Source organism: Ursus americanus, chromosome 26 (genome assembly GCF_024610735.1).
Source record: "Ursus americanus isolate L20-20 chromosome 26, mUrsAme1.1.p, whole genome shotgun sequence".
Classification (NCBI taxonomy): Eukaryota; Metazoa; Chordata; class Mammalia; order Carnivora; family Ursidae; genus Ursus; species Ursus americanus.
Genome location: NC_142152.1, coordinates 15,121,388 through 15,138,571, shown reverse-complemented (window position 1 = coordinate 15,138,571; position 17,184 = coordinate 15,121,388). Strand labels below are relative to the sequence as shown.

The window sequence follows — 17,184 nt, the reverse complement described above, 5'->3', positions numbered from 1 at the left end:
GAGCAGAAGGCAGACGCTTAACTGACTGAGCCATCCAGGTGCCCCTACAGTGTTGCTTTTAATCTAGAAACATGTTTCACCAAAAAGAAGTGTGGCAAGGGGCTCGTGTCTATGGAATTCATTGATCTTTCCACATACCTCATTATCCAGAAGCAGCTGGCCTGACAGAATGCTGAAATAGCCTAGTGATGGCTTGGTTTCAATGCCAATGCCAGTGGGGAGATAGCATCTTGAAAGATTGGGATTGTCTTACAAAATTAGTGTATCCTTCAATGTATGGTGCTGTTTCTTCTACAGCCAGAATGAATGGATCCACAAACAAAAAGGCTGGAAATGGAAGTGGCTTTCCTCATTCTTACACCTAATAATCTACAAAATTTTTACTTCCTATTTCTGCAAATTTGAATTCTATTGGTTTGGAGGCCTTAATTCCCAACAGGGAAATCTTCTACCACAAAACATAGTAATAGTTCCATAGAATGGGAGGTTGAGATGTCACCTATCCATTTTGGGCTCTTCATGCCACGGAACCAACAGCCAAAAAAAGGATTACTCCCTGGATGAGGGGATTGATCCTAATTGCCAAGGGGGAATCGCATCTCTGTTACATAATAGGGACAGTGTCCTGAGAGTTTCTCTGGAATCCAGGAGATTCTCTGGTAAGCCACTGAGCATTTCTACATCTAATAGGAAAGATTAATGGGAAATTAAAGCCATCAAAAGAAAGTAGGACCCTGAAAGAGATTCAGGAATGAAAGTTTGGTTCACCCCACCAGGTAAAAAACCCAAAGTTTCGAGCGGAGGGCAAAGGAAATAATGAATGGATAGTGGAAGACCACAGTTATATGCGTCAACTAGGACCTTGTAAGCACTTACAGAAATGAGCACAATAACAGCTATGAGTATTTTCTTGTAACTTTTTGTGTGTGTACTTAGTGAGAATCTCTCCTGATTCCCCTTTATTTTATATAAGGAATCCCGGTAGCCATTAACTTTACAATTTAGTCTTTTGGTTTTAGTATATTTCAGTAGGACCTTGATCGAAAGTGAGTAGTCATTGACATCCCTCCTATGTGGATACTGTAACTATAACTGAATGGCAAGCATTCTCCTGCCTCAAGGCATTTGCATTTGCTATTTCCTTTTCTTGAAACGTTCTTTGCCTAGATATCCATAAGGGCTTCTCTTTCACCTCCTTTTAATCTTTATTCAAATGTTACTTTTCTCAGAGATGCTTTCTCGGATCACTCTATTCAAAACTCAAAGTACTTATCTAACATACATATTTTACTTGTTTACCTTGTTGACTTGCTGATTCCTGCTTCGGCTTAAATGCTGGATCTTTGGGGCACCTGGGTGGCTCAGTCGGTTAAGCATCCCACTTTCGATTTCAGCTTGGCTCATGATCTCAGGGTTGTTGAGGTCGAGCCCCACCTCATGCTGGGCATGGGGTCTGCTTAAGATCTCTCTCTCCTCCTTTTCCCTCTGCCCCTTCCCCACTCCTGCTTGCACACGTCTCTCTTTCTCTCGCTAAAAAAAAAAAAAAAGGCTATATCATCAGTGCAAAGAACGATGTAGACACTCAAGAAATATTTGTTGACTATGGAACATTATGTTACCCAATTTAAAATAATGAGGTAGGGGCGCCTGGGTGGCTCAGTCAGTTAAGCATCCAAAGACTCTTGATTTCAGTTCAGGTCATGATCTCAGGGCTGAGAGATTAAGCCCTCCCCCCCCCCCCAGCCTCTGGGCTGGTGTGGAGCCTGCTTAAGATTCTATCTCCCTCTGTCCCTCCCCCCACATACCCATACCCATTCTTTCTCTAAATCAATCAATCAATCAATCAATAAAATAATGAGGTAGATCTATAAATACTAAAGAAGCTGTTATTTCTAGTTTCCTTCCAGAAATAGGGGAAGAGCATAAATTTTAACTTTACCTAATTCTTAGGTAGGATTTTAACATTACCTAAGTTAAAAAATTTTTTTTTTCAGTTTTTTCAGTGTTGGGAGATACTTGAACATACTTGCCAACATACTTTCTCCTTAGGAGAAAAGGACAGTAGCATTGGAGTGAATTAGTATATAGGAGAAAGGGAATAATTGATGGAACAAGGTCCACAAAGAGATAACATGAGATGGCTGCAGAGCACAGTGGAAGTGCTGCGCTTGGATAAGAGGAATTTTGCCATGGGGAGACCTAAAATTGAAGGAGTTCTCAGCTGATGGCCTGCATGATCTTCACGAATGGGTGGAAGGGTCAAGGCTAAGAGCAAGGGTTTGGGGAATGTGCTCAATTTGTGAGGATTTAGGAAAGGTATTATGGTTATATTAACACAATTATTTTATTTAATCCTCTCATCAGTCCCATGAGATATTATCTCTACAATATTATTCCATTTTACAAATGTAGAAACAGAAGGACTGAGATTACGTAATGTGCACAACACTATGTAACTGATGAATGATGGAGCCATTTTAGTAAGCTCTATCCCAGGCCCCTCTAACTTCAATTAACTGCAACCTGTCCAGGCCTCACGTTCCTTGGCAATGATATGGAAATGGCCCCATGCTACCCCATCCTCTAAAGGAATGGTCCCCGAAGTGGAGTAGGATGGGCATATCCAGGGCGTCCATGATGGTCCATTGGAATGTTAAAAGAAAATGTTAGATTTCTATTTACATTTTAAATCTAAAAAAAAATTTTAAAAATTCAGCTTTGCTACTATTTAATATACAGATGGACACTGGCATCCTTATTTGGTCTGGATGCCAGCTGGTTGTGAGTCATTTTGGTATCTGGAGGGAGACATAGGAGTTCCATGGTGCAGATGGACTGATAGTGGTACTCGCCCATGTTATTTTTTGTGCTTAGGGGATGACATCAATGTGTTCATTTCTGTAGAAATAAGACTCATGTAGCAGAATCTTTAACCCAGTGGTCTATGATGAAATGGGGACTGATGACAAAGGTATTTGGCTTCACTCAGATTTGCTAGGTATTTCCGGTCAAAGTATTAAAATAGTTGTCAGAACCTATAAATAAGTGACTTTTCTTTTACAAAAAGACAAACATTTGAACTTTGCTGATTTTTTCAATAAGGAGATTGTCAGTAGTATGCTACTTTATAAACACCAAAAAAATGTGTCTTACAACTGTTCCTTCAAGCTAAAGCTGATAGTGTAATGAATAAGAAAACAACTGGTTTTTGAAAGCTACTACCAACAAATATTTTGGAAAGTGATGTTAATTTTGGTGGGTTGTTTTTGGCCAAAAAAATACAGATGTAATATATATATATATTTACATATATTTTTTAAAGTAGGCTCTACACCTAACATGGGGCTTGAACTCAGGACCCTGAGATCAAGAATAACATGTTCTACCAACTGAGCCAACCAAGCACCTTGTTAGAAGTATGTCACTTATAAAAAGGCTCATGTTTGCACAGATAAAACCTTGGAAATATTTTTCTACTGTGTTAAAAATCTTCCAAATAAAAGAGATTCAGTGGATTTTAAATATGTTTGTTAAAAATATAACAACTTCTGGGGCACCTGGGTGGCTTAGTTGGTTTCGTGTCTGACTCGTGGTTTTGGCTCAGATAGTGATTTTGGGGTTGTGGGATTGAGCCCTGAGTTGAGGTCCATGCTTAGCGCAGAGTCAGCTTGTCCCACTCCCTCTGCTCCTCCCCCTGCTCATGCTCTCTCTTTCTCTCTTTCCAGAATAAAATATATGTATTATATAAATTATATATATTTATATAACATCTTCTGATTAATTTGCAAATGTAACTGATTGATATCATGGAAGATAAAAATTGACCAGCTGGACTTCAGTAAAATTGAATGGGACCTAAAAACTAGTTTCATGTTTGACTAAGCCAGCCAAGTATTTTCCCGTTTGGATCCTTTATATTTTTGTGAATTTCATTTCCCTTAGAGCCAAGTAATAGATCATAGATACAAACTTCAGAAATCATAGAATCATAGTATGTTAAGCCACCATTTCAAAAATGAATCAAAATCAGATTGCTCTTACTTTATTTTTTTTTAAGGTTTTATTTATTTATTTATTCATCAGAGAGAGAGAGAGAGCGCACAAGCAGGGGGAGCAGCAGGCTGAGGGAGAAGCAGGCTCCTCAGGGGGCCGAAGGCAGGGCATGATCCCAGGACTCCAGGACCATGACCTGAGCCAAAGGCAGATGCTTAACCAACTGAGCCACCCAGGAATCCCTGCTCTTGCTTTAAAAAAAAGTTCAGGGAGCCTGGCTGGCTCAGTTGGTAGAGCATATGATTCTTTTTTTTTTTTTTTTTTAAGATTTTATTTATTCATTTGACACAGGGAGAGAGAGAGAACAAGCAGGGGAGCTGCAGGGGGAGAGGGAGAAGCAGGCTCCCCGCTGAGCAGGGAGCCCAATGTGGGGCTCGATGTGGGGCTCGATGTGGGGCTTGATGTGGGGGCTCGATGTGGGGGCTCGATGTGGGGCTCGATGCGGGGCTCGATGCGGGGCTCGATCCCAGGACCCTGCGATCATGACTTGAGCTGAAGACAGATGTTTAACTGACTGAGCCACGCAGATGCCCCGAGCATCTGGTTCTTGATCTCGGGGTCGTGTGTTCAGGCCCCACGTTTGGTGTAGAGCCTACTTAAAAAACAACAAACAAACAAACAAAGTTCACGGGAGCAAAAAGGGCTTAGATAATAAACAAAGTTTTATATTTTAAAATATTGTTTCTTTCATCTTCATCTTATCCTTTATTTTTTAATTTTAAAACATTTTTGCGATTTAAAAATGTACACAAGGGGTACCTGGGTGGCTCAGTGGGTTAAGGGTCTGCCTTCCACTCAGGTCATGATCCCGGGGTTCTGGCATCAAGCTCCGAGTTGGGCTCCCTCTTCAGTGGGGAGCCTGCTTCTCCTTCTCCCCCTGCTGCTCCTCCTGCTTGTGTTCTCTCACTCACTCTGTCAAATTAATAAATAAAATCTTTTAAAAATACTAAAAATGCACACATATATATATCAGGACATTATCACATGTATACAGTGTATCAATAATATAGGCTCATGTTAAAAAGTGTTTAGAGGAGGAATGCTTGGGTGGCTCAGGGTCCTGGGACCAAGCTGCTCAGCAGGGAGTCCGCTTTTCCCTCTCCCTCTGCACCTCCCCCCACCTTGTGCTCTTCCTCTCTCTCTCTCTACTCTCAAATAAATAAAATCCTTTAAAAAAATGTTTGAAAGAGAGTTTGTGACAACAAAAAATGTGGAGATGATTGTTCAAATACCAGGTTTTTCAACCTGAGCACTACTGACATTTTGGGCTGGAAAATTCTTTTTGTGGGGACTGTCCTGTACATTGTAAGTTATTTAGCAGCATCGCTGGCTTCAACCTACTAAATGCCAATAGCACGGCCCACACACAAGCAGTTGTGACGATCTAAAACTTCTCCAGCAGTGACAAGGGTCCGCTTAGGGTAGGGTTGCCAGATTTAGCAAAACAAAAAAAAGAAAAAAACAAAAACAAAAGGACATACTTGTTTTTAGTCCTATTCTTCATTTATCTGAAATTCAAATTAAACTGCGTTCCTGTGTTTTATCTGACAACCCTAAGGGAGGAGGGCAACCCCACTCTCCCACTGGGAACCACAGTTGGAAAGTCTGCTATGTCTACATTACTCCCTACATCCTTGCCTCTCTCCCAGCCTCATACTACCTTCCAAACTCTTCCTTCCACTGTGCTTTCTGGAACTCATTATCCATAACTTGCAAAAGTCCCTGTCTTGTCAAGCTTTCTCTTCAATTTGTCTTTATTAAAATCTGACTGACTCTCCCTGAAAGATGCGATTTTCCTGTTGTCCCACCCAAATGGTGCTGTTTACATTTTCAGGTACCACGTACCTCAGGGATGAGAAGTGTGTGGAAATTTGGAATAAGCAAAAACTATAACCAGTATTTCCAATGGAAAACTATGCATTCTTCAGAGCAGACCCTTCCAGGTTATCAGATTCTAGCCTTTCATTGCTTTTGAGGTATTTTGCAACTCTGCAAACTGTAGACAACTGATAGTAATGCAAAATAATTCTTTTTTTAAAAGATTTTATTTATTTATTTGACAGAGATAGAGACAGCCAGCGAGAGAGGGAACATAAGCAGGGGGAGTGGGAGAGGAAGAAGCAGGCTCATAGCAGAGGAGCCTGATGTGGGGCTCGATCCCATAACGCCAGGATCACGCCCTGAGCCGAAGGCAGACGCTTAACCGCTGTGCCACCCAGGCATCCCGAAATAATTCTTGTCTATAGACACACAGTAAATTCTGTCCAGTGGAAATTCAATTCACTTGCCTCCCCTAATATGGATAGAAGCCAGTTTTGCCTACATTTTCAAGTTCATTTCAATTTTGCTGACCTATGTGGATTTACCTTTGGATATCTTACCAGTTCTCTCATTAATACAGGTTAACTAAAATCTTTAACACATTTCATTTTATATCTTTGTAAGAGTCATGGTTTTAATTTTTTTATAGTTTTTTAAAATTTTCCTTTAACAGAGGTGAGGTTGTGGTTTATTGTTGTTTTTGTTTGCTTCTCGTTGCTATTTCCTGGCTATTATTCTTACGCTTATGCTTAAAAAGAAAAAGAACAGCTAGCTTCTCTGAGGTCCATGTCATCCACCTACCCCACTCTTTTCCTCTTCTTGCTTTTATCTGTCGTACTCATGTAACTCCCCTTTCATTTAAGCAAAGACTTTGGCCTTTTACTCCTCTCTATCGTAAGCCCTGCCATTATCCTGGGTGACTTCAACAATCAAAAAGATGATTCATCCACTTGGGTCCTGGCCGCTCATTTCTTTGATCTCAACATCCTTCTTGACTTCACTGGAACCACCCACTCCTTCCATCATCCTTTGGACCCAGCTATCATCTGTAACTGTGTCAGTTTCAGAATCTCTAATTCAAGCAACTTCTTTAACTAAAATCTCTCTTTCCAAGTTGCCTGTTAACTACTCCTATAGCTTTTCTCAACCTCATTGGGACCTCATTCATTGACCCTCATCAGCTTTCTTTCAATTTCTTTCTCATTCTCCCTCCTGCTCCAGGTTGGATTCCATGATCTATAATTTCACTGTTTTGTCAACACTAACAACCCTAAACTCCATTGTTCTCTTTCCTTTTTTCACTTCATCTACCTGGAAAATCCCCAAACCTGAATGAACTTAATTACCTGTTTTCTCTATGGCTCTGGTTAAGGGCAGTTTGTGCACTGTTTTAGAAAGTCATATAATAGGGCAAATTGGCTCCAGAGAATTTCCAAATGAGCCCTAAACATCACTTAGGTTGGGTCATCCCATTCTCCAATTTTCTGTTAACTCGATCATTCCCTCTCTCATCAAACTTTGGTTCCCCCCTTCTTGCCCTATACTCTCAATAGATGACCTTGCCTTCCTTGACAGAAAAAAAGTAGAAACTATCCCATGGGCACTCTTCTTCCTACCAAACATATAATCCTACCTTCACCTGTACCCAACCTGTCTTCCTTCTCTCCTATTTTAATGGAGGATGGAGGAGCTGTCCTCCTTCTAACTAAGGCCAAATTCTTTTCTTGTCCTTTGTATCTCTTCTGCCCTGCCTTGTCGACTGTAGAGTGCACAGTCTGGCTTCATCTGTGTATCTTTTTCAATTTTTTCCTCTGAATAGGGTCCTTCTCAATGGCTTTTAAACATTTTCAACTTTTTTTTAATTAAAAACAGACAAAACCCTTCCTGAACCCTAAGTTCCCTTCCAGCAGCTCATCTGACTGCCTCCATTTCTTTTCCTTCCACTCACTGTTCAGTCCATCTTCCCCTGAAGGAGCTCTGATTGAGGTCATGGGTGTCTCTCCAGTGAAACACCGATGTCAACAAATCTAACATTTTTTAATCATCTTGTTGATGTTTCAGCAACAATTGACACAATTGACCACTCTCTCCTTGAAATGCTCTCTTGTCCCAGTTTCCATAACAATATTACTCTAATTTTTTTCTTATACTTGTGGCTATTCCGACTCCTTGTAAATATATCCTCCCTTACTCAAGCATTAAACCCAAACATCTCAATGCTAGGCCTTCGGCCTTCTTCTCTCTTCTTCCCACCTAAAAAAAATTTTTTTAAACCATTATTTTTACATATTTTATATATTTATTTGACAGAGAGAGAAAGAGAGTGTGCACAAGAGAGCACGGGCAGGGGGAGTGGCAAGCAGAGGGAGAGGGAGAAGCAGGCTTCCCGCTAAGCAAGGAGCCAGATGTGGGGCTTGATCCCAGGACCCCGAGATCATGATCTGAGCCGAAAGCAGACACTTAACTGAGCCACCCAGGCACCCCTCTTCTTCCCACTTGATACTTCTGAATATTCTTGTCCACGCCTAAGACCTTACCACCACCTCCATTTCAATGACTCCAGCTTTGATCACGTATCTGAGCTCAGCCTACTGTCAATTCTTCTTGGAAGCCTCAGCGGCACCTCAAATTCAATATGCATATAACTGATCTCCTTGTCTCTCCTCAAAACATAGTGTTTCCCAGGGGTTCTATTTCAGTGGACATACAAGTAAAAAGCCTACGTGTTTCCTGATGTCTTGTCCCGTCATTCCCCACTCTCTCAAATCCATCACCAGATTCTATCTTTTTATATTAAATCCACCTACTTCTTTCCAACTCCACGTTCAGTACCCTTGTCTAAGCTGCCACCTTCTCTCCCCTTATTACTGTAAAACTTCCTAATCCTCTACTTCAAACCACTCCCAGCCACTTCCAATCCTATCTTCTTATAATAGCCAAAATAATCTTATAAAATGCATTTTGTTTTTGTTTTTGTTTTTTAAAGTAAGCTCCACACCCAACATGGGGCTCGAACTCACAATCCTGAGATCAAGAGTTGCATGCTCTACTGACTGAGCCAGCCACGTGCCCTTAAAATGCATGTTTGATTGTATAAGGCCCCTGTTAAAAACCCTCCAGTGACCTTAGGTAAAGACTGAAATCTTTAATAGGGCCAGGTCCCTGCAGAATGTAGCAGTAGTCTAACTGCACCCTCACCCGATACGGTGTCCCCGTCCCACCTTCGGCCACATGGGCCTTCTAGGTTTCTCTGCCCACAGACCCTTTGCATGTGCTTTGCTTGGAGCACCACCCCCAACCATCTGCTTGGCCTCATCCACAACGACCTGTCCTTCAGATCACAGTTCTCTTTAATGTCTTTGAAAGGATTCCTTCTTTTAATCTCTCACCGGACACTGATCTAAGGGCTCTACCCATAAGAATTTATTTATCATAACAACTCCATTGAACGTATGTGAAAACTGAGGCATCACATATTTTCATGTACCACAACTGTTATTTTTCTTTTGTGCAAAATGGAACAATAGTACTTTCTTCATAGGGTGGTTGAGAATATTAAATGAGTTCATATCTGTAAAAGACTCAGAACAGTGCCAGTCACATGATTAATGTCCAATAAATGTTAGCAATTGTTAGTATTGTTGTAATTTTACATTTACTGCATGATTATTTGATTAACATCCATCTCTGTCCTGTAAGTACTAGAAACATTGGTCAGGGTCTTCTTTTTTGCTATTATATCATTTATGCCTACTTATGGCAGTGGCACACAGTGGGTGCTCAATAAACATTCCTTGAATGAATGAATGAATGAATGATGAATTCATGTCCAACCGCACAGGACTGTTATAAAGCTAAAAGAAATGTATGTAAGTTATTTGCCAGAGAAGGGGTTCATGGAGGTATAGGATTTGGATAGATGAAGTGGACCTTAAAATATGTAGAATATTGTGGAGAATACACAGAGGTACATAGGGAAGAAGTGGCTACCAGCCTACCTGGTGGGTATGTGATGAGGAGTAACAGGGAATCTCATTATAGATATGGTGGAGATAAATCATGGAGGGACTTGACAGGCAGATAAAGGAATCTGGACCTGACATGAAAGAGAAAAGAGAGAGTCCTGAATAGGGGCATTTCAGGGAGATTCCTTCACCTGACAACAAGTAAGTCAGGAACTCTTCTTCATGTTATAGATTCAGTGGTGACCAAGACAAACCATGAATGGTGAAGGGATTTGACCAAGCGATTTCTGAGACCCCGTAAGTTTTTATCATTTTGTAATTTGAAAGGTAAGTATCTTCCAGCAGCTCGTCAATAACCAGTTCCAGTATATAACCAGTATATCACCAGCTCCAACTTAAATGGAATCTCTAGTCAAGAATGTTAATTATATTTATATTATGAGTTCATGCAGCTCATTCAGAAGGAAGGGGAACAAGTTTATTAACACGTGCTGTGGTCAGTTCATCTTCCAGCAGCCTGTCCTTCGTTACCATTGAACCCATAAAGACAATTCCAATCTGACTTCTGTGCCAGAGAATCTTCTGGCTTCTCCTTGAGCGTATTTTACTTTGGGGAAAAGGAATTGCCCAATTTTTTCTTTTTTCTTTTTTTTAAAGATTTTATTTATTTATTCGACAGAGATAGAGACAGCCAGCAAGAGAGGGAACACAAGCAGGGGGAGTGGGAGAGGAAGAAGCAGGCTCATAGCAGAGGAGCCTGATGTGGGGCTCGATCCCATAACGCCGGGATCACGCCCTGAGCCGAAGGCAGACGCTCAACCGCTGTGCCACCCAGGCGCCCCCCAATTTTATTTTCTAAATGGTATTTGACACACTAAAGAGCTCATAAAACATTATAAATTCGTGGGACCATCTCTGGAAAAGATACCTTGGTTATATGGCTTGATACCTGGTGCTATAAGTAATAAGTGTTAACAGCTTCTCATGCCACTCACCATTCATGTGCAAGCCTGAAATCAAAAATAAGTAAAAGCAGCTGGGTCATGATGATTTTGTCAAGACAACTTCAAATACACAAAACCCAGATGGTTGGTATAGAATAGCACAGAAAATGTCACTGAATAAATACCAAATGAATAATCCTGGCCATTGAGAATTTCTGTCCACTTTCATTCCATAAAGTTTATTTCAAACTAGATTTCATTCATCATGAAGAATTATGCACGGCAAACTTGAATCAAAGATTTGGAAAGTAAGTTGGAATATGATTTGAAAATTCTAGTAACAACTAATATTCTGACTTTACTGAATTCAATTACCACACAGCCTGGGAACTCACTTCAAGACCTATAAAAAATGCACCCCTTCAAAAAAAGTTAGAAATCAATGAACAGAAGGAAATTTGGGAAATTTGCAAATGTGTGGAAACTATACACTCTTAAATAACCAATGATTCATGGAAGAAATTAAAAGGGAAATTAGAAAACACTTTGAGATGAATGAAAACACACAACATACAAAAAATTTATAGGATGCAGTTAAAACAGTGCTTAAATAGAAACGAATAGCTCTAAACATCTACATTAAAAATAAAGATCTCGGGGTACCTGGGTGGCTCAGTGGTTAAGCATCTGCCTTCGGCCCAGGTCATGATCCCAGGGTCCTGGGATCGAGCTCCGCATCAGGCTCCCTGCTCAGTGAAACTGCTTCTCCCTCTCCCTCTGCCTGCTGCTCCCCGACTGTGCTCTCTCTCTGTGTCAAATAAGTAAATAAAATCTTAAAAAAAAATAAAGATCTCAAATCAGTAACAATCCTTTCAACTTAAAAAATTAGAAAAAGAAGATTAAACACCAAGCAAGCAGTAGGAAGGAAATTATAAAGACTACAGCAGAAATAAATGAAATAGAGAAACAACAACAACAAAAAATAGAATAAACAAAACCAAAAGTTGGTTCTTTGAAAATATCAACAAAATTGACAAATCTTTAGCTAGACCAAGAAGAAAAAAGATGGAAGACTCAAATTATTAAAATCGAGAATGAAAGAGGTGATATTATTACCAAATCTGAAGAAAGAAGAAGAATTATAAGGGAATACTATCAAAATGCCAACAAATTAAATAACCTAGATGAATTCCTCGAAGCACACAAACTACCAAAACTGAATCAAGAAGAAACAGAAAATCTGAATAGAACTATAACAAGTAAAGAGATTAAATCAGTAATCAAAATCTTCCCGTAAAGAAAAGCCCAGGCCAGGCAACATCTCCAGTGAATTCTACCAAATGTTTATTTTTAAAAAATTGTTTTTAAATAGGTTTATTTGTTTACCTTTTATTATTTTCAAATAGGAGGGTTTGTTTTTTTTTTAAGATTCTTAATTTATTTATTTGAGAGAGAGAGAGAGAGAAAGAGAGGAGAGAGAGAAGCAGGCTCCCTGCCGAGCAGGAAGCCAGAAGCCTGGCTCAATCCCAGGACCCTGAGATCATGACCTGAGCCAAAGGCAGCCACTTAACCGACTGAGCCACCCAGGCACCCCTATTTACTTATTTTTAAAGTAAACTCTACCCCCAATATGAAGCTTGAACTCATGACCCCGAGAGCAAGAGTCATACGCTCTACTAACTAAGCCAGCCAGGTGGCCCACTACCAAATATTTAAAAAAGAATTAATTCTAATCCTTCACAAACTCTTCCAAAAAATAGAAGATGGACTTCCCAACTCATTCTATGAGGCCAGTATTTCCCTGATCCCCAAACCAGACAAAGATATCATAAGAAAACTAAAGACAACCCTATGTCACAAAAATCCTCAACAAAATGCTAGCAAAGTGAATCCAGCCACATATAAAAAGGATTAAATACCATGCCCAAATAGGATTTATCTAGGAATGAAAGATTGATTTAACAAAATAATCAACATAATATAGCAAAGGAGGAAACCATATGATCATCTCAATAGACAAAGAAAAAATATTTGACAAAATCTAACACCCTTTCATATAAAAACATTCTACAACTTGGAATAGAAAGGAACTCCTGCAACCTGATAAGGGAATCACCATCACATAAAACCCACAGCTAACATACCATTTAGTAGTGACTAAAAGACTAAAAGCTTCCTCCTGATATCAGATACAAGACAAGATGTCCACTCTTACTACTTCTATTCAACATTGTACCGAAGGTTCCCGCCGCGGCTGGAAATAAAAGAAAAAGAAATAAAAGGCATCTGGATTAAAAAGGAAGAATTAAAACTATTTCTATGAGTCTATGACATGATCTTGTATATAGAAAATTTGAGAGACACAAACTATTAGAGCTAATAAATTGGTTAAGCAAGCTTGCAGGATATAAGGTCAATATAAAAAATCAATTGCATTTCTATTTACTAGCAATTCAATGGGGAAGGAACAGTCTTTTTTAAAAAATGGTGCTTAGACAACTGGATCTCCACATGCAAAAGAATAATGTTAGACCCCTACCTCACACTATATACGAAAGTTAACTTAGGATACCTGGGTCGCTCAGTTGGTTAAGCAGCTGACTTCAGTTCAGGTCATGATCTCAGGGTCTGGGATCGAGCCCCGTGTCAGGCTCCCTGTTCAGTGGGGAATTTGCTTGAGGATTCTCTTTCTCCTTCTGTCCCTGCCCCAGCTCTCTCTCTCTCTCTCTCTCTCTCTCACACACACACACAAATAAATAAACAAACAAACTTAAAATGGATCATAGACCTAAATGTAAGACCTAAAGCTATAAAAATATCTGATCCTATAGATCTTGTTAAATTTGTATTTCAGATTTTTTTTTTCAAAATTAAAATTGACTGCTATCTATTTGAAATGACCAGTAAATAACATCCTTTAAAATTTAAATGACAGCTGAATTACATGTATAGTTAGGGCATTGATCTTTGTCTGAATTAATATCTCTTATCTATGAGTAGCAGTTTATTTTGGAGTTGAAAATGTTTTTAAATGAAATGCTTCTGAGGATGTTAGTGTCCATGTGTAGCTCTTAATAAGCTAAAATTTAGTAAATATGTGAGAAGAGGCTTAGTATTTTCTTAGGTTTGTTTTTTAAATAAATAATTTCTAATGTTTGAGCATTTCCTTAGCATGTAGTCAGTTTTTAAAGATTTTTTTACTCTTCCTTCGGTGATATTAGGGCCAAACAAAATAGAAGCCAAAGAACAAATGAATTTCTGGGAACTCTGTGTTTGATCAGTGTTCACCCCATGGCAGAGCAAGGAGTAAGGGTTCGCATGCTAAGTAATTTCCATATCTTGTTTTTTCCAGAATGAGTTTTCAAAACAGTGTTTTTCCAGAATGAAATTCAAAATGGTGTTATTATGTAGGAGTTTCTGGGCCTAGGTAAGAAAAACATGAATGTTTCAGTCTTTTTCCTTTCCCCGTGTACATTCTATGCAGTGGAGAGATTACTCAATAGTCCAATTTCGTTTGCTATTTTTAAGCTAAGTGTCCTGGACTTTTCACTATAAATGCCTATATCAGAAAGCCCAAGCTCATATGATCACTGAAGTTGATTAAATGTTATATAGTTATGTACAATATTATTAGTTTGCAATAAATGACACAAGAAACTATGTTCGATTTGTAATAAAAGCAAATAGGTATCATGGGGTTTGATCTTTTGAAGCTGGATTATATTATATTATAGGTAGGGTTGCCAGCCTTAGCAAAAGATATAGGATGCTCCAATTTGAATTTCAGATAAACAATGAATAATTACTTTAGTATAAGTATATTCTGAATGTTGTGCAGAAAATACATATGCTAAAAAATTACTGTTGATCTGGAATTCATACTGAAGTGCGCATCCTGCATTTCATCTGGCAACCCCAATTATGGGACAAGGGAGAGAGAGATTTTATGCATTCTCCTTACAAAAAGCTGCCCAGCCTAGCGGTAGGAGATAAATAGACTGAGTGGTCCTACATTTCTGTTCTGGTTGGTCACTGAACAGTTAAGGAAATTTCTAGCAAAGTCCTAGAATTGGGCTGGCTTGTGATCAGATCCTGGTCTATTTTTAGGCTGCGGTAAATGGGACAGTTATTCCAGGGATTGGGGAAAAGCAAGTCACATTTAAAGTTGTGGAGAAAAGATATATGTTTAAAGAGGGGAGAGCTTGAGAGTGTGTCATATATTGCCACAGTAAAGGCCACTTCAACCACATCATTACTGTGTCCATCTCTTCCATCCCAAGCAAATAAGGTAGGTATCAATGATGTCTCGTTAATCTAGAAGGTGCCAGATGACTCCTGTTTTTGAATATGTGGATTGAGTACCTCAAGCAAAGGAACAGTGAGATGGGAAACTGGCCTTGAAATCACCTCCACTGGAATGAAGCACAAATACCTCAAACTCAATCCTTTCATAACAGAAGTCATTACCTTCCCTTCCAAATTCTTCCCTACTCCCTAAGATCATTCAAATATTCAACAAATATTCAAGTGGCCCCTGTGTGCCAGCATATACTGGCTCTGGACATATACCCAGTAAGCAGAAAGACATGATCCCTTCTTTCAGAGACTTTACAGTCGAGTCGGGGACACTTTGGTAAAATCACAAAAACACATGTTTAATTACGCATTATATTGCTATGAAGAAAAGATGTTGGGGGGCACCTGGGTGGCTTCAGCTCAGGTTATGATCTCAGGGTCCTGGGATCCAGCCCTGCCTCCGGCACCATGCAGTCTGCTTGAGATTCTCTTTCTCCCTCTTCGTCTGCCCCTCCCGTTCATGCTGTCTCTCTCTCTAAAATAAATACATAAAATCTTAAAAAAAAAAAAAAGATGTTGGGTGCTAAAAAAATCATTCATCAAGCTGATATACTACTACTGATCTTTATGAGGCTATTATAATGAATAAACACTATGAAGCATCCTGAGAACAAAACTTTTTAAAAAGACAGCACTACACGCTTCCCTGTTTAGGAAAATAATAGCCCAATAAAACCATAATTTCTGAAATTTGGTGAATATTTAAGTTCAGCAACATTTGTTATAATGTTGACTTTTAAACACTTGCTTGCATATGTTATCGGTATAAATAGCCTTATTGCAAAAAGTAGAAGTAGGTGATTTTGCCTGATGGGTGTCCTTTTCCATGTTCAGTCCCCATTTCATAGGTGTATACTCAACTGCCCATGTGCTACCTCGGATACAGAGGATGGAACTCCCGCTAAATTGAAAGGGCGAAACTGACACCTGCCTATGTTAGTAGCTTACCTTGGTTTATTTCAGTGACAGAGGATAGCTTCTAGGAAAAATACAGTACACTGACGGGGGGGACTTTTACTGTATCTGGTAGAATTCCAAAGCACTTAACACCCAGTCTCCTCACTGGGGTCAACACGGAGGCTCCCCACCCGCTTAAGTGCAGCTGCTTCTGGCCTGGAACGCAGCTGCTGGTTAACAGCTGTACAGCCTCAGAGCTCCCACTCAAGACCTTGAAGAGGAGCTCACTGCACCCAATTAAATAACGTAAATTGTTATTTTCGGATAAAGCTTCTTGGTCTTGCCAATGTACCTGGAACTAATGGACAGAAGTACTTTGTTTCTCAGAGCCTTCTCAACTCAGTTTGGGCAATTTTCGTCCTACTTACTAAGATTCCCCCCGCCCCCTGCCCATATACCACTCTTATTATCTACCAGACGAAACAGTTTAGCCTTTTTACTGAATGGCTGTATTAAAGGAGTACTGAACCGGGGACGGGGGGGGGGTAGTATTAAAATTTTACTTGGTGGGGGAGGGACGGTGTACTCACAAAACCCCCAAGCGGCCTTACCCCGTGTCCAGCCCTAACTCCTGGTTCCCTTCCTTTGGACAGGGCTCGGGCGGCCCCAGGAGGAGACGAACCGAGGGAGGGCGACCAAAGCCCGTCCTTCACCCCTCTTGCCACCCCGGGCTGCATTGTCCCCACCGAAAAAAAGAGCGAGGAGCCCACCTCGCCCTGCCGCCGAGCCCGCCGGCGGCGAAGGACCTCCGGCTGCCGGGGCAGGAAGGCGAGCCCGCAGCCCCGCTACCGCTCCGATTGTTACGCGCCCTCAACTTCACAGAGTGTGGCGCTCAGTGGGCGCAGCGCCGGGAGGAGCTAGGGCGGGAAAGCCGCGCCGCCGCCCGCGGTCTCCAGGCCAGCCGCCCGCGTTCTTCCGGCCAGGAGCCCGCGGCGGGGGAGGGGCAGCCGCCGCCCGCGTTCTCCCGGCGCCGGCGGCCGGCGGAAGGGCCGCGCGTCGCGGAAGCGCGGCCGCAGCTGAGGATCAGCTGCTGGAGGAGGCGGAGAAGGAGAGGGAGGAGCCTTAGGGGGGAAAGGGAGGGAGGGGAC

The 17,184-nt window shown here is 40.7% G+C and overlaps 1 long non-coding RNA gene across 3 annotated transcripts; it reads right to left on the bottom strand.

Moving 5' to 3' along the window:
* Positions 1–4,296: 4,296 nt before the first annotated feature.
* Positions 4,297–17,113, bottom strand: LOC123799048 (uncharacterized). Of its 3 annotated transcripts, XR_006781485.2 has the most exons (5): positions 16,807–17,113; positions 15,485–15,614; positions 9,873–9,970; positions 4,813–4,965; positions 4,297–4,648 (listed from the first exon to the last, which is right to left on the bottom strand). It is a non-coding gene; the product is annotated as an uncharacterized LOC123799048 (long non-coding RNA). The 3 variants fall into 3 exon arrangements; XR_015721800.1 differs by lacking the exon at positions 9,873–9,970 and having other exon boundaries at positions 16,807–17,100; XR_015721801.1 differs by lacking the exon at positions 9,873–9,970 and having other exon boundaries at positions 4,297–4,645; positions 16,807–17,100.
* Between the last annotated feature and the right edge of the window lie 71 nt (positions 17,114–17,184).